At 36.7% G+C, this 20,728-nt stretch overlaps 1 protein-coding gene across 2 annotated transcripts in view; it reads right to left on the bottom strand.

Annotated features, from left to right (window-relative positions):
- CCDC196 (coiled-coil domain containing 196) overlaps window positions 1-6,974 on the bottom strand; it is a 40,474-nt gene extending 33,500 nt beyond the window's left edge. The window contains exons 1-2 of one of the 2 annotated variants that reach the window (XM_054530742.2): window positions 6,852-6,974; window positions 2,905-3,025 (exon numbers count right to left, since the gene is read on the bottom strand). The gene's annotated coding sequence lies outside the window, so the exon portion shown is untranslated. The remainder of the gene's footprint in view (window positions 1-2,904; window positions 3,026-6,851) is intronic. The other variant, XM_054530743.2, reaches the window with a different exon arrangement.
- Between the last annotated feature and the right edge of the window lie 13,754 nt (window positions 6,975-20,728).

Raw genomic sequence — 20,728 nt, 5'->3', positions numbered from 1 at the left:
TGTTTTTCTTGTTAAAAGATCTATTTAAAAAGTCAGTTCAGTAGCCCAACTATTTCAAAATCTCATTTCATCTCATTTGTCATTTATCACTAGGCCTATTTTCTCTTCAGTGTTTCTTATCCCCCAGATACATTTGAGGAAACTCTTTTAAATCCCTGGAACTATTGCATCACTAGTTCATTTTACTGAAAAAAATCGGACTCAAACTTTAATCACTATATATTACTCCTACTTTTCAATTTCAAGTATTTTTTTTTCTTATAAATCTAGAACTTTGAAAAATCCCTAGTGAGTCTAGTCTGAATAAAACACACGGTTTTGAGAAATTTATCAGATGAATTATAATGTATTACTATTTACCTCTAGGTTATTTGAGGGTAGTCTGGTCTTTTTTAATCTAACAATTTTCCATACCTTCTATCATTAGGGTACACAAAGATGCAGCTTGTTTTGTAGATATTTCACAGTTTTCCCTAATTTTGACTTGCTTTTGGTTTCTTAATTTTTAAAAATAGGCTTATCTGGAACCCAGTTTTAATAAATCTTGCCTTCTAAACATGTCTGTTGCTAGTGTTCAATGTCAGTTTTAATAAATCTTGCCTTCTAAACATGTCTCTTGCTAGTGTTCAATGTCAAGAGCCATTCTGCTTTTGCTTTTCAATATTCATTAGGTGCTATTGAATAGCAGACCCAAGAAAAGAAAAAAAATTGCCTTCAGAAGAATAGTAGAAAGAACATTAGGTTCAGAGTCAGGAGTCCACTCTTAAGCTTTCTGTCTCACAGTTTATTTTATTTTTTTGGATTCAGGCTTTGCCTATCCCTCTTTCCCCATCTAGAATCAATCATCTCCCTTCTCTTCTTATCTAATACTGAGAGAATGCATAGGAAATTTTGCAAAGCACTATGAATGCCTGTGAAAAAGGGCATTATGTAAATATGCAGTATTATTATGCTGGAATTTTGCCATTACTCTGCATGCAAAAGGATAAGATTTAGAATAATATTAGCTCCTTTCAACCTCCAGTCCAAGGATGTTCACTTACCAAATACTAGGAGAATGGTATTTTGATTCTTATTTGGTAGGCCACAGCAAAGCTTCAAGACACACTAGATTTATGCTATTATTTTTTAATGATGATTAGTGTCATTATTATGTTTACCCTCTTGGGAGAGGGATGGCAGTGGAGGGAATTGAGGGCAGGATGTTCTGTTTTTGCTTATTTTGCTTTGATGAGGGAAAAGGCAGTGCAAGAGAGGGTCCTGACTGAGGTCTAAATGGTCCAAATAGCTCAGTTTATATGTGAAAGGGGGAAAAAGATCGCAAAGATGTTGCATAATACAAATGAAATTTGTATAAATACTGACACTATTGTGAACCTCCAAAATTTGAGACAGGTCTCAGTTAATTTAGAAAGCTTATTTTGTCAAAGTTGAGGACACATGCTCATGACACAGCCTCAGGAGGTCCTGACGACATGTGCCCAAGGTGATCAGTACACAGTTTGGTTTATACGTTTTAGGGAGACATGAGATGTCAATCAACATATATAAGATCAACATTGGTTCAATCTGGAAAGGCAGGATAACTTGAAGCAGGGAGGTGGCTTCTGGGTCATAAGTAGATAAGAGATAAATTGTTGTACTCTTTCAAGTTTCTGATTAGCCTCTCTAAAGGAGGCAATCAGATATGCATTTATCTCAGTGAGCAGAGGGGTGACTTTGAATAGAATGGGAGGCAGGCTTGCTCTAAGCAGTGCCAGCTTGACTTTTCCCTTTAGCTTAGTGATTTTGGGGGACCAAGATATTTTCCTTTCAAATTTCTCTCCTCTTTTTTTATAAAATCTTTTGGAGAAAGCATTTTAGAAGAAAATGAACCTCTGGTCCCACGTTTTGTCTGATCTCTCATGGCTAGGATGATTTGTTCCTAGACAGGTAAGCACCAAGTTATTAGGAAAGTTTTGTTAGAAGGTTATGAAGTCTCATGTCCTATGAAGAGAAAATAGGGGGAGGAAGGGAGAAAAACAGCAACCACAAAAACAACAATCCTGGAAAATCTATATAGGCCACATTACTCTGAAGTCCAAACATTGGCATGAAAGTGGTTTGTGTATGTAAATAGGTTGCTGTTATTTTCTTCTGAAGTTTATTGTCTAGCTTCAGTTCTCAGGGCTTTATGAAAGCACAGCTTAGTTTTCAATGACTCCAAATCAGAAAAAATGGGGGAAAAACAGGGAAAAAAATGGAAAACATTATTTTGAAAACTTGTAGCCAAGAAAAATTAGAATTTGGTCCAAACTGTAAAAAATAATAAAATTGAAAAACATTAGGCAAGACTAGAATCTAACAGCAAATGTATTTTAGTTTCGAAACATAAATTTTCTCTCTCCAGTTTCCCATTTTTATTAATGACAAGTCATGATAGGACTGATATGCTTTATTTTACTTGGCCCAATTATTTGCATACAGTGCAGCAAGAATAAATATTTTTCACATAGGCTTTTAAATTGGCTTTGATGGAACTCTGTTCCATAGAAGGAATCTCAGATAAGACTTTTTTATAGTTGAGCCCAGCCATGGATTTGTGCCATCAAATACCTATGAGTCAGGTGATCCTTTCCTCTTGAGGTCCCAAGATAAACTTGGGGCTCCTGGGCCTGCCAGAAAGTGACATTATTTACTTACCACAGATCAGGAACCCTGTACAGGGAAGTTATGAGGCCAGTTTCCCCAAGGGGCTTTATTGGCTCCATCAGTCAAGTTTGATTCCTTAAAGGAAAGCACACTATTCCAGTCAAAGCCTCATTAAAATAACAAGTTTCTCCAATTGTGTCCTGTTGCAAAATGAAAACAGATTCTTATTGCACTTGTGCAAATAACTGTATTGTGTAAGTTAAGAATACTCACAAATAGTTTCCAAATTCTGGAGAAGTCAGGTAGAGAGAAACAAATATGCTCCAAATTTTGTTCATAGGAGTATACAAAATTGTTAAAAGCTGTCAGTAGCTCAAAAGAAGTTTCCTTGACTCTGAAAAAAAAAAAAACAGAGATCAGCAATGTTTAAAGCAAATAGTCAAAAATATTACTTTAGTCTTCTATCAGTTCAGTTTACATAGTTAACTTCTGTTCTTCTTGATATTCATGAACATTTCAGCTCTCCATGAGAGTCCTGAAAGTTTTTTTTCCGCCAGTCTAATGTCACAATTTCCAAAGTTATCAGAAACCTGCATTTAAGAACACCTGTTAGAGTTCCATAGCTGATTATAAAGCTACCTTCTAAGGAGGACCAAAACAAGGCAACAGTTGTCCATGGATGACAAAAGGTTTTAGAGCAGCCATAGTCAAAGACACAAGTGACAAGGAAATTTGTTACCTCTGTGGCACACAATAATTTAACATGACAATTATAATTATTCCTGATAATGTACACTAAGTCATATCAGAATTATAGGAATTTCCTGTGATTTTGGAACACATACCAATAACATATTTATACAAATACAGCCTAAAGAAAACCAAACACCATTTTATATTTGACAATGTTTCCTATATAATTTTTATACCAAATAAACCAGACTATGTCATTTCTGGACTTTAGGGAACCTAATACCTTAAAGGATAAATTTGGTTAGAAAAAGACATAATATATAATTTGATTTTGGAAAGTTTGTCAAATATCAAAGGTTTAAAACTCTTGATATCACAAGATAGGATCATTCATTTGACCGAAGTGATAACTCAAGGATTTCAAAAAGGCAAAAACCTTCGTTCTTTGAGAGAGGAGACTTAATGTTCCAAACCACAAGCCCTGATAAAAACAGCATGAAGCCAATTAAATGTGTTTTTCAAAATTTTATAAACAATCTATAAAGTTTTAATCTTGACCGTAAGATACAACTTCCATAAGCCTTTTATAACCTTTATTAGGGAGTCAGTTAATGCTTCAAGAAAACCTTGTTAATTTGACACAGGGGCCCATATGCTGGTCTTGCATCAGTGTGCCTTTAATATCAATGACTAATTTATAGAGAAACTGAACTTATGTTTCAAAATCAGCCCTTTCAATCTCATGTGCCCACCTTTTCCGTGATAGTCCCTGGGCCTTGAGTTGAAATAGCTTTACTTTCTGGCCCTGTGTCTCAGGAATGTTTATTTTGATTGACATCTTCTACAGGGCCTGAAGATGGGGCTTTAATTGCTTTCGGTGTTTAACATTTAGCAGGACTTGGTGTTCTTTTTAGATCCAGGAGTCAAAGCCCTGTAACTTAGTGTCACAGGTACTTTAAAGGTACATGCAGAGAGTTAGACAGATGTAATAACCTTAATTTTAAAAAAAGTAATCTGAGTTTTTTCCTAAGCAAACAAAACTTAAATAATAATATGACAACTTGATCATTTAAAAGATTTTTTTAAATAAATCCTCTTATTGTGGCTTACACAGACCGTTCATGATATGCTTGGACATTCTGGTTTGTCCTGAACATCCCTCTTTCTTAAACAACTAGTCATTTTACTCTAGGACTAAATTTACCATATAAGATCCTTTCTCATATGAAATTATTTCCCTTTAAGCTTTCTTACAAAAAAAAAATCTTTATTTTTATAACTTTCTTTAGTAATCTCTTTTACTTCTTGGTTCCTTTTACCTTGTTTTATACATACCTTCAAGCTTTAAATTAGACAAAAATTATTCACCATTTTTTAAAAGGATACACTTTTATAATGTTTTCCTACAAATTTAGTTTTATTGGAAAATACCCAAATAATGAAATATCTATTATTTAATTTAATATAACCTTAGATTCTAAATTATGATGAGTTTGTCTACAAGTATTTATCCTATTATATTTACCGAATTATTTTATTTATTTTAACAGTTTACCTAGATTATTTATAAAAACTGCAATTGTCATTATTTAAAGTTATGGAGCTGCCATGGCAAAATTATAACTGAGACAGTGAAAAAGATTTGACTGAACTGACTCCATCTTACTTCTAACCTCCAAGCTGTCCTTGTTCATTCCTGGGCATAGGCCAAACTAACTTTGGGAGGAACTTAGTTTATAGTTTAGCTTTGAAACAAAGACAATAACAGTCCTTTCCCAAAACAGACCTTACTGCCTATGGACTAGACCACCTAAAGCCACAAGATGAGAAGTTATGGTAATCTCACTAAATTCAAGATGTAGCTATTTTTACTAAACTAATATCAATGTCTTATTTATTAAAGATTACACAAGCAAGATCATTCTGTCTTGGGCTGGGTTTATAGTTTTGTAACCCTTATGCCAAATTTTTACACCTTATAGTATTTGGCAGGGATATGTATGAAATTGTTTGATTAATAATTGCAAACAAAAATGTATGCTGGTAATTCTTAAGACATTTCTAATATTACTTTACCAACAATTTTAAAGCTAACTTATTTATTAAAGATTTTAGTTAAGTTATGTAAAGTTGAAAACCCATTTGGCTAGTCTTTTTTTTCCTGATAAAGTGTTTGATTCAAGCACTTTTATTTTCTTAAGCCAATTAATTAAAGCTCTTTTATATGTTTTTTGTAGTGAAATATTGTGTACATAATACATAAATATATAGACATATTAGGCATGCCAATAGAAATACATCTCAGAGATTTATAAAACTCCTTTTTTCTTATCTTAGACTTTCAGATTCTTGATAACCTGTTTTACGACTCTAGGCAGTTGTCAGCTAAACAGCTTTAAATTTGCATATTAAAGGAAACAACTCAGATGAAAATCAAATAGCAAAATTTACATCATAAAGTACATAGAGAAAAAGTCTAGTGGTGCTAGAGGGAGATTAAAGATGGATGCCAAATCAAACATAAAATTGTGGAAATCAATCATAGGATTGTATAAGGAGATCAATTTTATTTAGATAGGGACTACCTATCTTTTAACTGGATCTCTGAGCTCTGGGTAGAGCCCACACTGAATCCTGGGTTTCCAAAAAGTGAGAATTGTCTGTTTACATTCTTGGGGTTCCATAAGGAAAAAAATGTTTCTCCCCCAAAGAGAGTCTGGTGTCTTCTTCATTTTCTTTAAGGAACCCTAGGTTATTATAATCTATTTTAGGTTCTCCATGCAGCAGAAGGTGCAAGAGAAGAGACAGCAGAAGTAAATGAAGAAAACAGAATTCAGTCAACTGAGAAGAAAAATACTTTCGCTCAAAAAAAAAAAAAAAAAAAAAGACAAGGTCCTAGGATAAAAGCAAAAACAAAATCACGAAAGCCTGTTAAACACAAGCACACACATATGCACACAAACACACACATATGCACACACACACACACATCTTGGATGTTAGCTTTTAATTAAGCTGACTTTTAACCACTGAGCTCCTTTAAAAAAATCTTTTTAAATCTCATTACCATATTTCAGCTAGGACAAATTCTGCTATTTCAGAAGTATAGCCATTGCTCTTTCAGTTTGGTCTGGCTAGCAAAAAGGTGGCCTTGTTGTTTAAATAAAGATCCTTAGTAGTCAAAATAAAAAATATTTTCTCTTTTTCTTTTTCCTTTTGCTGGCTGTTTTTCTCCCCCTACCACACCACCTTTTTTTTGTGTGTGTGTGGAAAGTTAGCCACTTCAGAGGCCTTGTTCCCATAATTTGGAACTTCCTTTGGATTTAATCAAGTCAGATAGAGTTGATCAAACCCAATGAGAAAAAGACCGAAACAACAACAAAAACAGAAACAAACAACATAAACAGTTAAGCAAAACAAAAGATCGCACAAATTATATGATTACTGAGTGCTCTAATGGTAAGGAGAAATTAAGACCAGCTGGTTGTTAACTTTAGCCAAGACAAAACCCCAATTCAGCTACTTACCTAGAGATGGGTCTCAGGCTGAAGATGGCTGTCTGCCATCCTAGAAGCAGGAAAAAAACCCCTCATCTTCCCTGTTGGAAGTGAGCTCAAACTCCATAAAGGAGTTACCTGCCTTCTATCGTCACGGAAGCAGGAAAACTTGAATTCTTTGTTGGAAGCAAGTAGAACTTCAAAAAACAAACAAACAAACAAACAAACAAAAACGGGGAGTTGCACAGCAAAATAAACTTTAGATCTCAACCAAATTTTGGGAAATCAGGGATTCTCTGGAGGGGGTGCTCCCATACCTCAGCAAATTGTCCTGTTGGTTTGAGCCATAAAGTTAGCTCATGCTGGTACCAAGCACCAATAGGAGATTTGTCAAAGGTCAGGGGCACTTCCACTCAGAATCCCTACGTGGTTACCAAAATGTAAACCCCCAAAATCTGAGACAGGTCTCAGTTAATTTGGAAAGTTTATTTTGCCTAGGTTGAGGATGCATGCCCATGACGCAGCCTCAGGAGGGCCCGATGACATGTCCCCAAGATGGTCAGAGCACAGTTTGGTTTTATACATTTTAGGGATATATGAGACATCAATCAACATATGTAAGATAAACACTGGTTCAATCTGGAAAAGCAGGACAACTCCAAGTGGGGAGGGGACTTCCAGGTCATAGGTGGATAAGGGACAAATAGTTGCATTCCTTTAGGTTCTGATTAGCCTCTCCAAAGGAGGCAATCAGATACGCATTTATCTCAGTGAGCAGAGGGGTGACTTTGAATAGAATGGGAGGCAGGTTTGCCCTAAGCAGTTCCCAGCTTGACTTTTCCCTTTAGCTTAGTGATTTTGGGAGCCCAAGATATTTTCCTTTCACACTATGTAGAATATAAGGATATATACTGCCTCCAGAGTCACTAGAAGGTACAAGGCAGTACTAAACACTCCCAGATGTAAAAGAGTCAGCATCCTTCACTGAGCAATTTAAGGGTACATGAAAGCCCAGTCAGCCCCAACATACCTCCTGCTTCCTCAGTGCCATAATCTGCTGTCTCCACCATCAGACCCACTCCATTAAATTGCATTTGCAGTTAATTATTCTATTCAGAGCCCCTGCATAAGACTAGGAGCTCCTGCATAAGAGCTAGGTGCTTATGATTAACGCAACCAGCAACTAACTTGCTGTAAGTATTGATTGATTCTCAAACCTTGTAGGAAAGATGACTTTTATATGAGATCTTGAAGGATGAGTAGAGGTCAAAAAGTCAAGTACCCTGTGCAATTAACATAAACATATGAAGTAGACTAGATACAACACAATAGCAGCCTAGCTGCTTTTGTTAACTGGGTAAGAGTAATATCTACCTCATTACTTGCTACAGGCCCAATGTAATGGCCAAACAAAATGTATCTAGGGTCATATAGAAATCCTTGGATACCAGCTTGAGATCCCTAATTTAAATAGATGGAGGAAGGACAGTAAGGTATTTCCAACTGAAGGAGTAATACGGAAATAAAAAAAAGTAACCATGACTTGCATGTTACCTATGAGAACTCTATTGGCTTTGATTAATTTATAACAGGGATTGGCAATATTTCAGAAGCATGGGTACAAGAAATGACCATTCTTCTTTTGAAGAGATAGAGACTAGTAGGGTAAGATCTCATAACCTGAAGTGAGCAAAGGGCTTCTTTATGGCTCAAGGTTCAGAAACATTCCCCATAAATATTTCGCCATTAATGCTAACATATTCTTCTTTAAAATGCAGATGTCAATCAGAAAAATTCAAATCATATCACCTTGTATAACCTAGCTGAGACTAACCCCAAAGAGGGAATAGAAAATTACATGGGGGAGGGAAGGGGGGAAATTTAGAGCTTAGGTCTTGGGTAGAAGTCAGAATCGTAGGTGGATGTGAGTGCTCTGGCAAGCTGAAGGCAGTTGAGGAAGCCTGCAGGTAGTGGGGGTGGATACTGCAGGAGAGGGAGGAGGCAGGCTTTGCCTACTGTGCAGTTTTGCCTAGGGCAGCTAATTGCTTGTGCCCAGAAAATTGCCTCTGGAAGCCTTGGGCAATATGCGGTAGCTATTCCCTGATGCCTAGTTTATCAGGTTAAGTTGAAATTTGGTGGGGAGAAGGGGAAGAATGGTGAGCTGAAAGAATTCCTGAGCTGAAAGAAACCTTAAAGATCACCAACTTTTTTCAACAAAGTATCTCCAATGATAAGAGAGGGAACTTGAACCTCCAGGAATCTGGGGACTTAGCCCAAAGTAACCCACTACAAGTGGGAATATCTTTGAAATCTCTTGGTTTATCTTAAAACTTTGCATAAAGTTTGTATTGATTCAACATAACCATGTTTGTTTTAATATAATAAGACTTTAAATTACTACACCCAACTCACCAATCTGTAAATAAAACTGTCTAAGGCCCTACCCGTGATATGTCAAATGGCCAAGATATTTAACTACTAAGGGCCAATATAGAATAAGAATTCAGGGCCCGGTACGGTGGCTCACGCCTGTAATCCCTGCACTTTGGGAGGCCGAGGCGGGTGGATCACCTGCGATCAGGAGTTCAAGACCAGCCTGGCCAACATGGCAAAACCCCATCTCTACTAAAAATACAAAAATTAGCCAGTCGTGGCGGCAGACACCTGTAATCCCAACTACTCCAGAGGCTGAGACAGGAGAATCACTTGAACCCAGGAGGCAGAGATTGCAGTAAGCCCAGATCGCACCATTGCACTCCAACCCGGGCAACAGAGCAAGACTGTCTCAAAAAAAAAAAAAAAAAAAAAAAAGAATTCAGGTCTCCTGACCACAATGCCATATCTTAGTTATGTACCAATGGAGATGAACAACAGTGCAAGATGGTGAGGACTGTGTCTGGGGAGAAGGGTAAAAATGGGAAAGTGGAAGGGGTCTTCACTTTATAATTTTTCTTTAGGATTAACTCTGGTGTGAAGATTATATAAAGTAAGGGAAGGGATCTAACATTCATTTCTATGTGCCCACACTTTGTACTGGACACATTATTATCTCTCTTAATTTTCATAGCAACTGTGGAATAAGTTATCACCATGATACAGTACAGGATGAACAAATTCTGAGATTAACAAATCTGCCTATGGCTGCTCAACTGGTAAGAGGTAGAGTTAGGATTTGAATCCAGAAATGTCTGACTAAGCCACACTGCCTCTTTTGCACAGACATTTATTAAACGTATACTATATGCAAAGTACTATGCTAGGTGCTTTAAGTGTATAAATAAAGAGCTGATTAGGGATATAAACAAGGAGCTCTGACTGTCTTGTTCCTGGAGTCTATAGCCTAAAGAAGGAACTCTGTAATTAATTAGCTGGTCATTTTTATTTTTATTTTTATTTATTTATTTTTTTGAGACGGAGTCCTGCTTTGTTGCCCAGGCTGGAGTGCAGTGGCGCGATCTCACTGCAAGTGGTGCAATCTCACTGCAAGCTCCGCCTCCTGGGTTCATGCCATTCCCCTGCCTCAGCCTCCCGGGTAGCTGGGACTACAGGCGCCCGCCACCACGCCCGGCTAATTTTTTTTTTTTTTTTTTTTTTGTATTTTTAGTAGAGATGGGGTTTCACCGTGTTAGCCAGGACGGTCTCCATCTCCTGACCTCGTGATCCGCCCACCTCAGCCTCCCAAAGTGCTGGAATTACAGGCATGAGCCACCGCACCCAGCTGGTCATCTTAGCTGTCTATCTAATGCCCCAATTTGATAAAGAAGTGAATCAGATCACTCACAACCACAAAAATTAGAAGATATTTTCAGTGTTCATTAAATCTTTTTTAAAAATCAGAGGATGCACCACACATGGCCAAACCCCTTTTTATTAATATTTTATAGCTTTGCATGGTATATGGAACAATGTTCCCAAAGTGTCCTAAGCTATTAATAGGTTCAGCAAAACCAAAACCAAAACCAAAAACCTGGTATTAGCAATATTTTCTTCAAAAGTGCATTAAAAATATAAGTGTAAGAAAAATACTAAGCACATTTCTCTTGTTCTTACTATGTAAGTCTGTCTTTAAGGAATGGTGGGCAATCTTAAGAGCAAAAGAAGTTGTATATGTTACCTGAAGGACAAATGACTGGTGCTCAGTTTGTTAGTCAATGCAGAGTCAGGTTTTACCGTTTTACCAACTTATTCTAAACTTTAATGTATGTCAACTATTCAGTGATCTTCAGCCTTTCTTATGTATATTTGTGATATAGATAAAATTTTGATTGTTTTAAGGCAGTTTCCTTGAAACTGTTTCTACTGTTTACTTTAAATGACTATTATAGTTCATGGGTTCATATTGACCTTTCATCACTACTTTATAATGCATTTTGAGGGCAAACAGTTTTGGGAAATACTGATCTAGAAATTATTGCTGCCAAGTTGGTACCAGGTGTTGATTGCCAGTTTCTCAAAAGAGATACTAATCTTCTTGATTTGGCTTCCTACTTTTTGAACTTTCGTTACATGTTAGATGGATATGTGGTGTCCAATGTACGTATATCTACAATGTTAACAGCACATAGATTTAATGCACATAGATGCACTTTTCTTATGTACTTGATAACAAGAAATATTTAACAAGAGTGTTTAAAGAAGTAAATTTTATGTTATATGTATTTCATTACAATAAAAAATGCAACAGGGTGATACTGGTACATAAGGAAGAACATAAACTTATGAATTGCAAAACATAATATTTTTGATGTCATAATCAGATGTAAAACAATAAATAATAATCATATCTTATTAGTATGAGAAAAAACATAACCAGGAGCTGGAGCTACATGTCCCAGAGGATATAAATAAGAAATAAACTCGTGAGAATATTTACATAGAATTAAGTAAAAAGGTAGACCCCAATTCTCTTTTTCTTTTTTCTTTTTTTTTTTTTTGAGATAGAGTCTCACTCTGTCTCCCAGGCTGGAGTGCAATGGCACGATCTTGGCTCACTGCAGCCCCCACCTCCTAGGTTCAAGTGATTCTTGTGCCTTAGCCTCCTGAGTAGCTGGGACTACAGGTGTGTGCCACCATGCTAATTTTCATATTTGTAGTAGAGACGAGGTTTCACCATGTTGTCTTGAACTCCTGACCTCAAGTGATTCACCCACCTTGGCCTCCCAAGGTGCTGGGATTACAGGCATGAGCCACCACGCCTGGCCTAGACCACAATTTTTAAAAGGAAATTGGTCATTGATGTGTTCTCAGTACTTGGTATAGTGTCTGACGGAGTAGGTGTTCAAGAAATATTTTTTGAATGAATAATAAGATTATTTCCACACTGGAGCTCTTTCCCTAGTTGCCCATTTAACCCGTTTATTTCCTAGAGCAGGTTATGTAACTTATTCCCTTAGAACATAGTGAGGCTAAACCAGACTGATTATAAAACTCTTGATAATGCCACATTAAAAAACAAAATGTTATATGTAACAAATATATCTGGGTAAAAATACTTTTAGGAAGCTTTGTTTAAAAAATCATTTATGTATCTTTAGTACCATATTTGGTTGAACCATATGAAATTGCCATTTTTTTGTAGGTCAAAAATGAGCAATTTTGTATGGTTTGGTCTTAGTTTATCAATTACTGGCTAGTGGGTGCCTCCAGTTTTTCATGTTGGAAACATTACAACTTGGAGAAAATGTAATTTAATGTTCATTAAAATGATTCTTTTTTGCTCCCAAATTCCAGGGACTGAAAAGTGATCTCAGAAATCAGAACAAATATTATAACACCTTCATTAAAATATGTGAACCTGACACCTTTACTAGTAAATTTTATGATTAATCACAGATCTCCTACCAGAGGCTGTGGAATGACTATCTGAATGTATTGTAAGAAGTCTTTTTTTTTTTTTTTTTTTTGAGACAGAGTCTCACTCTGTCACCCAGGCTGGAGTGCAGTGGTGCGATCTCAGCTCACTACAAGCTCTGCCTCCCTGGTTCACACCATTCTCCTGCCTCAGCCTCCCGAGTAGCTGGGATTACAGGTGCCCGCCACCATGCCCAGCTAATTTTTTTATATTTTTAGTAGAGACAGGGTTTCACCGTGTTAGCTGGGGTGATCTCGATCTCCTGACCTCGTGATCCGCCCCCCTTAGCCTCCCAAAGTGCTGGGATTACAGGCGTGAGCCACCACGCCTGGCCTGTAAGAAGTCTTAATGGTCTTAAATATTGATTGCCTTAACACACAGCAGTCCCTTTCACTTCCAGCGTTTAAATAAGCCTTCCCAATTATGGTTAAAAAAATGGTAATGTCATTTATTTCATAATTAGAAGTGTAATAATAAAGTAGATCTATAATTTGTTCTTAAAAATATTGCAAGTAATGATCAAAGGCAGAGAAATTAATTTTGATCATTTATTATTTTAATAATTTTTTTTTTCTTTTTTTGTTTGTTTTTTTTTGTTTTTTTTATTATTATACTTTAGGTTTTATGGTACATGTGCGCAATGTGCAGGTAAGTTACATATGTATACATGTGCCATGCTATTGCACTGCACCCACTAACTCGTCATCTAGCATTAGGTATATCTCCCAATGCTATCCCTCCCCCCCTCCCCCCACCCCCCAACAGTCCCCGAAGTGTGATGTTCCCCTTCCTGTGTCCATGTGTTCTCATTGTTCAATTCCCACCTATGAGTGAGAATATGCGGTGTTTGGTTTTTTGTTCTTGTGATAGTTTACTGAGAATGATGATTTCCAATTTCATCCATGTCCCTGCAAAGGACATGAACTCATCATTTTTTATGGCTGCATAGTATTCCATGGTGTATATGTGCCACATTTTCTTAATCCAGTCTATCATTGTTGGACATTTGGGTTGGTTCCAAGTCTTTGCTATTGTGAATAGTGCCACAATAAACATACGTGTGCATGTGTCTTTATAGCAGCATGATTTATAGTCCTTTGGGTATATACCCAGTAATGGGATGGCTGGGTCAAATGGAATTTCTAGTTCTAGATCCCTGAGGAATCGCCACACTGACTTCCACAAGGGTTGAACTAGTTTACAGTCCCACCAACAGTGTAAAAGTGTTCCTATTTCTCCACATCCTCTCCAGCACCTGTTGTTTCCTGACTTTTTAATGATTGCCATTCTAACTGGTGTGAGATGGTATCTCATTGTGGTTTTGATTTGCATTTCTCTGGTGGCCATTGATGGTGAGCATTTTTTCATGTGTTTTTTGGCTGCATAAATGTCTTCTTTTGAGAAGTGTCTGTTCATGTCCTTTGCCCACTTTTTGATGGGGTTGTTTGTTTTTTTCTTGTAAATTTATTGGAGTTCATTGTAGATTCTGGATATTAGCCCTTTGTCAGATGAGTAGGTTGCGAAAATTTTCTCCCATTTTGTAGGTTGCCTGTTCACTCTGATGGTAGTTTCCTTTGCTGTGCAGAAGCTCTTTAGTTTAATTAGATCCCATTTGTCAATTTTGGCTTTTGTTGCCATTGCTTTTGGTGTTTTAGACATGAAGTCCTTGCCCATGCCTATGTCCTGAATGGTATTGCCTAGGTTTTCTTCTAGGGTTTTTATGGTTTTAGGTCTAACATTTAAGTCTTTAATCCATCTTGAATTAATTTTTGTATAAGGTGTAATAATTTTAAGTCCCTAAATGATTACAATCAATTGAAGGCCCCCAGAGGTAGTAACCATGGGCAAAGTCTGACACAGGAAATAGAACTCTTTGCTTCTGACATCATACATGACACCTCTAGCTACTTGTGAACACTGCCACAAGAGAGACCTCAGGGACGCAACCTTCAAAGCTGAGAAGTATAAGGGGGAGAATTAGAGAGGTACAGACTATCACCTCTAGCTTGTAACCAATATGCCCTCTTTATTCTCCCAGTCTCAGTTTAGCAAGGGAGGATTTATACTGAGATTATACAAGAATGCCCCATTACCTAGACTTGCTAGTAGACCATTCCAGCATTAGTGGGAGGAGTGAGTGGGTGATGCACTACATTTTGGTGACTGTAAAGCCTTCCAGACATTTTCTATGCTTATATCTACCTATACACTTTAAAAAATCGTTCCATATGGGACATCTTGCATCATAGCCTGCTATTTAAAAATTAAATATATATATAATGAACTTCTTTTTCACTATTATTTTTATACAACATTCTTTTTAGAGCTTCTTAAAATTGTATTGTACATGTGTTGCTCCACAATTTATCCACGAATCCTCTATTGTTGTTCACTAAGTTTTTTTAAGTTGCTTCCTCACTATTAACAACATTGCAGCTAAATGTGAGCATAAATCCTTAATTCTTTCTTAGGATAAAATCCTAGGAGTAGAATTTTTTGGTTGACAATGGAGCTTTTGAATGATTTCATGCAGAAAACATTTAGCTCACAAAAGCAGAGAGATGGATGAGATCAGAGGCAGTAGGGTAGACTTTTTCATTCTCCGGGAGCTTCTGAAGAGAGTCTAGTCTATGCAGCTTTGAAATATGAATTAGACGTTGGAAACATTTTGTATTTTCCACCTTATACTTAATTATTTTAAACTAAGGCCAGAAAGATGGGTAGGGTGAGGAAATCTAAAAATGGTTAACATTTGCTGGGGTATTATGTGTCAGGCTGTGCTTCGAGCACTTTTCATGTCTCTGATTTCACTTTAGTCCTACCATAACTCTAAGAAGTAGGTAAGGAATGGAGGGAGGCAAGAAAAACTAAACAACTTTCCCCAAGGTCCCACATCTAGTTCTGTATATGGTAGAGCCCAGAGCTGTCTGTACTCTTAACACCTGTACATTGCTTCCTGCCATCCAACACACTGGGCTGTGTAGGCAGAAAAAGTAGGAAAGCCTCATAATAGAAGAGGCTATAGTGCACATGATATCTTTCTAAAATCTTCTACTTTCCTCTTTTTTAAAAGTTTTATTTTTCTACCAATGCCACATTCTCTCTTGCTAGTAAATACAATGACTATATAACCTTAAGTATTTTACAGTTTGCCAATTATTAATGTCACTAAAAATTTATCTATATTAATTAGAAGGTGCCACATCAACTGTTGCTACAGTTAAATTAATTCTGATAGTTGGTATGAGTAAATAATTATTTTTATGTGATTGTACTTGGTAAGGACATTTCTGAATTCTCACTGGATAAATTCTTTATATTTTGATTGGTCTTAAAGTCAATCAGACACAACAGACACAGTAGGGAAGATTGTGGAACTGTCCTTTCTAGGAAGTAATGCTGCATAGGTTTTTTAAAAAAAAAATTTGGGGGGGTACATAGTAGGTATCTATATTTATGGGGTATATGAGATTTTGATACAGGCATATAATGCTTAATAATCACATCAGGGTAAATGGGTTATGCATCACCTCAAGCATTTACAAACAATCCAGTTGTATTCTTTTAGTTATTTCGAAACATACAATAAATTAATGTTAACTGTAGTTGCCTTGTTGTGCTGTAAAATACTAGATCTTATTTTATCTGACTATATGTTTGTACACATTGTATCCCCATTCCTGTCTGCACTGCCTGCCCCGCTCCCCTTCCCAGCCTCTGTAAACATCATTTTACTATTTCCATAAGTTCAATTGTTTTAATTTTTTTTAGCTTCCACAAATAAGTGAGAACATGTGAAGTTAGTCTTTCTGTGCCTGGCTTATTTCACTTAACATAATGACCTCCAGTTCCATTCATGTAGTGTTGCAAATGACAGGATCTCATTCTTTTTTATGATCAAATAGTACTCCATCGTGTATGTGTACCACATTTTCTTTATCTATTAGTCTGTTGATGGACACTCGGATTTCTTGCAAATCTTGACTATTGTAAATAGTGCTGCAGTAAACATGGGAGTACAGATATCTCTTCAATATAATGATTTCCTTTCTTTTGGGCCCATACCTTATAGTATGATTGCTGGATTATATGATAGTTCTATTTTTATTTTTTGGGAGAACCTTCAAACTATTCTCCATAGTGATTGTACTAATTTACATTCCCACCAACAGTATACTAGGGTTTCTTTTTCTCCGCACACTTGCCAGCATGTGTTATGGCCTATTTTTGGATAAAAGCCGTTTAAACTGTGAGACGATATCACATTATAGTTTTGATTTTCATTTCTCTGATGATCAATGATATAAAGCGCATTTTCATATACTGGTTTGCCATTTGTATATCTCCTTTGAGAAATGTCTATTCAGATTATATTACTCGGGGTTCCCTAGAGGGGCAGAACTAAAAGGATATCTATATGGTAGTTTATTAAGTATTAACTTACATGATCACAAGGTCCCACTGTGGGCTGTCTGCAAGCTTGAGGAGCAAGGAGAGCCAGTCTAAGTTTCAAAACTGAAGAATTTAAATGTCCGATGTTTGAGAGCAGGAAGCATGCAGCATGGCAGAAAGATGAAGGGTGGGAGGCTAGGCCAGTCTCACCTTTTCACGTTTTTCTGCCTGCTTTATATTCGCTGGCAGCTGATTAGATTGTGCCCACCAGTTAAGAGTGGGTCTGCCTTCACCAGGCAACTGACTCAAATGTTAATCTCCTTTGACAACACCCTTGCAGACACACCCAGGATTAATATTTTGCATGCTTCAATCCAATCAGGTTGATGCTCAGTACTGGCCATCACACAGATCTTTTGCCCGTTTTAAAATCAGATTATTATATATTTTTTTCTATAGAGTTGTTTATGTAGTCTGGTTATTAATCTCTTCTTAGATGCATAGTTTGCAAATATTTTCTCCCTTTCCTTGGATTGTCTCTTCACTTTCTTGATTGTTTCCTTTGCTATGAAGAAGCTTTTTAACTTGATGTGATCTCATTTGTCCATTTTTTTCATTGGTTGCCTGTGCTTGTGTGGTATCACTCAAGAAATCTTTGCCCAGTCCAACATCCTGAAGAGTTTCCCCAATGTTTTCTGTTAGTAGTTTATAGTTTCAATTCTTAGATTCAAGTTTTTAATCCATTTTGATTTGATTTTTGTATATGGCAAGAGATAGGTATCTAGTTTTAATTGTCTGCATGAGGATATCCAGTTTTCCCAGCACATTTATTGAAGACACTGTCGTTTCCCTGATGTATTTCAACCTTTGTTGAAAATGGGTTCACTGTTGATGTGTGGATTTGTTTTTTAGTTCTCCATTCTGTTCCATTGGTCTCTATGTCTGTTTTTATGCCAGTACCATGCTGTTTTGGTTACTATAGATTCATAGTATAATTTGAAGTCAGATTATGTGATTCCTCCAGTTTTGTTCTTTTTGCTCAGGATAGCTTTGGTTATCCTGGGTCTTTTGTGGTTCCATAAAAATTTTAGGATTATTTTTTCTATTTCTGTAAAGAATGTCATTGGTATTTTGGTAGGGATTGTATTGAATCTGTAGATTGCTTTGAGTGGTATGGACATTTTAACAATATTGATTCTTCCAATTTATGAACATGGAATATCTTTCCGAGTTTTGTTGTCCTCTTCAATTTCTTTCATCAATATTTTTGTAGTTTTTATTGTAGAAATCTTTCACTTCTTTGGTTAAGTTTATTCCTAGGTATTTTATTTTATTTTATTTTATTTTATTTATAGGTATTGTTAATGGGATTACTTTCTTGAATTCCTTTTCAGATTGTCCACTATTGGCATATAAAAATGTTACTGATTTTTGTATTTTGATTTTGTATCCTGCAACTTTACTGAATTTGTTTCTGAATTCTAATAGTTTATTGGTGGAGACTTTACAAATATAGGTTTTTTACAAATACAAGATCATATCATATGCAAACAAGGATAATTCAACTTCTTCTTTTCCAATTTGGATGCCTTTTGTTTATTTCTCTTGTCTGATTGCTGTAGCTAGGACTTCCAGTACTATGTTGAATAACAGTGGTGAAAGTAGGCATCTTTGTCTGTTCCACATCTTAGAGGAAAGGCTTTCAGTTTTCCCTCATTCAGTATTATAGTAGCTGTGGGTCTATCATAGATGCCTTTTATTATGTTGAGGTGTGTTCCTTCAATAGCCAGTTTTTTAGGGTTTTAAAAATCAAGAAGAGATGTTAAATTTTTTCAAATGCTTTTAAGCATCAATTGAAATGATCATATGGTTTTTGTGCTTCACTCTGTTGGTATGATGTATCACATTGATTGATTTTCATATGTTGAACCATCCTTGCATCCCTGGGATAAATCCCACTGCATAGGTTTTGATTTTTTATTTCTGCATAGTACATAAAAATGTTTAATCTTAATAAATACCTAACCATGTCCAAGTCATCATATTCTATAGAAAACACCCCCATAACACTGTCTCTACCTTTAAAATGGCTGAAGATAAGCACACATTCAAATTGAAGAGTTACTCAAAGCACGCTTGAATAAATGAAGATTATATTTGTACACTGATCAACTAGAACAGATGTCTTTCTTTTCTCCATTGCTATTTCTGCCCTCCTTCTTCAAAATTCTCAACTCTTTTTAAGTTCCTGTGAATATAGCACAGTAGTTAATAGATTCTGGAGCTAGACTACCCAGGTTCCAATCTCAGCTCTGCCATTTGCTACCTGTGTGACCAGGGGAGAGTTTCTTAGCCTCTCTCTGTTCCTTAGTTTCTTTGTCTCAATTGCCAAGCTTATATCTCCACATTTGACTACTCCTCAGACCTGTAGATTTGTACCTAATTCGTATCTCAACTTGGTGGCCTAACAGGTCTCTTAAACTTAACATCACCCAATAGAGCCTGTCTCATTCCTGTCACATAAATGGCAACATCACCCTCCTTTTGCTCAAATCAAAAATGTAGGAGTTGTCTTTGATTCTTCTTTCTCTCACTCCCTCACTCAATCCATTAGTGAATCTTATCACTTTCACCTGTAAAACAAATCTCAAATCTGCCCACTCCCACCAGCACTGCCCTATCTAAGCCACATCCTCTAATGTCTGGGCTCCTGCAATGGTTGCTTTGCTGGACTCTGTTCTTTCACCCTTGTCTAAAATCCAGTATCCCTGCAGCCAGAACGATTTTTTGTAAAGCATTAATTTTATTAGTCACTCTCTTATTCCAGATCCCCCAATGACATCTCATCACATTTAGAATAAAAGCAAAACTCCTTAATCTGGCCTTCAAAGTCCTACAAAGTTGGGTGCTGCAGTGGGTTGAATAGTGTCTTACCCAAATTCATGTCCTCAGAAGGTGGGAATACAATTTTACAGATGTAATTAAGATGAAGCCATATTGGATTAGATGCACCTAAATCAAATGAGTGGTGTCCTTATAAGGAGAGGAGAGAACACACAGAGACAGAGGAAATACAGAAGAGGCCATGTGAAGGGGAAGGCAATGATTTGAGTGATGAAGCTATAAGGTAAGGAACACCAAAGATTGCCAAGAGTCACCAGAAGCTAGGAAAAGACAAAGATTCTCCCCTAGAGCTTAGAGCATTTGGAGGCAGTGGAACCTGCTGACACCTTGATTTCAGACTTCTAGTCTCCAGAACTGTGAGAGAATATACTTACGTTGTTTTAAGACACCAAGTCTGTGGTATGTTGTTACAACAGCTTTAAGAAACAAACACAGGTGCATTTATAACACTCCAGCTTCAACTCTATTCAACTCTGCCCTCCACTTGCTCTCTACCCTCCAGTCACCCTGGTCTCTCTCTGTCCCTGGTGTTGGAACACCAATCTTGTTCTCATCTTAGGACTTTTGTACTAGCTGTTCCCTCTATTTGGCAAACTCATTTCTGGATCTTTTCGTGGATCCTTCCTGTTATTCACATCTAGCCTAAAGTCACTCGTTCAGAGAGACTTTTCTCAAACACCCATTCAAAAGTAGCCTCCCAAACACTGTCTTTCACATCACCCTATTTCAGTTGTCTGCTTTGCACTTACTACAATCTGGC

The sequence above is a fragment of the Pongo abelii genome, chromosome 15 (genome assembly GCF_028885655.2).
Source record: "Pongo abelii isolate AG06213 chromosome 15, NHGRI_mPonAbe1-v2.0_pri, whole genome shotgun sequence".
Lineage (NCBI taxonomy): Eukaryota > Metazoa > Chordata > Mammalia > Primates > Hominidae > Pongo > Pongo abelii.
This window is presented reverse-complemented; position numbering and strand designations above follow the sequence as displayed.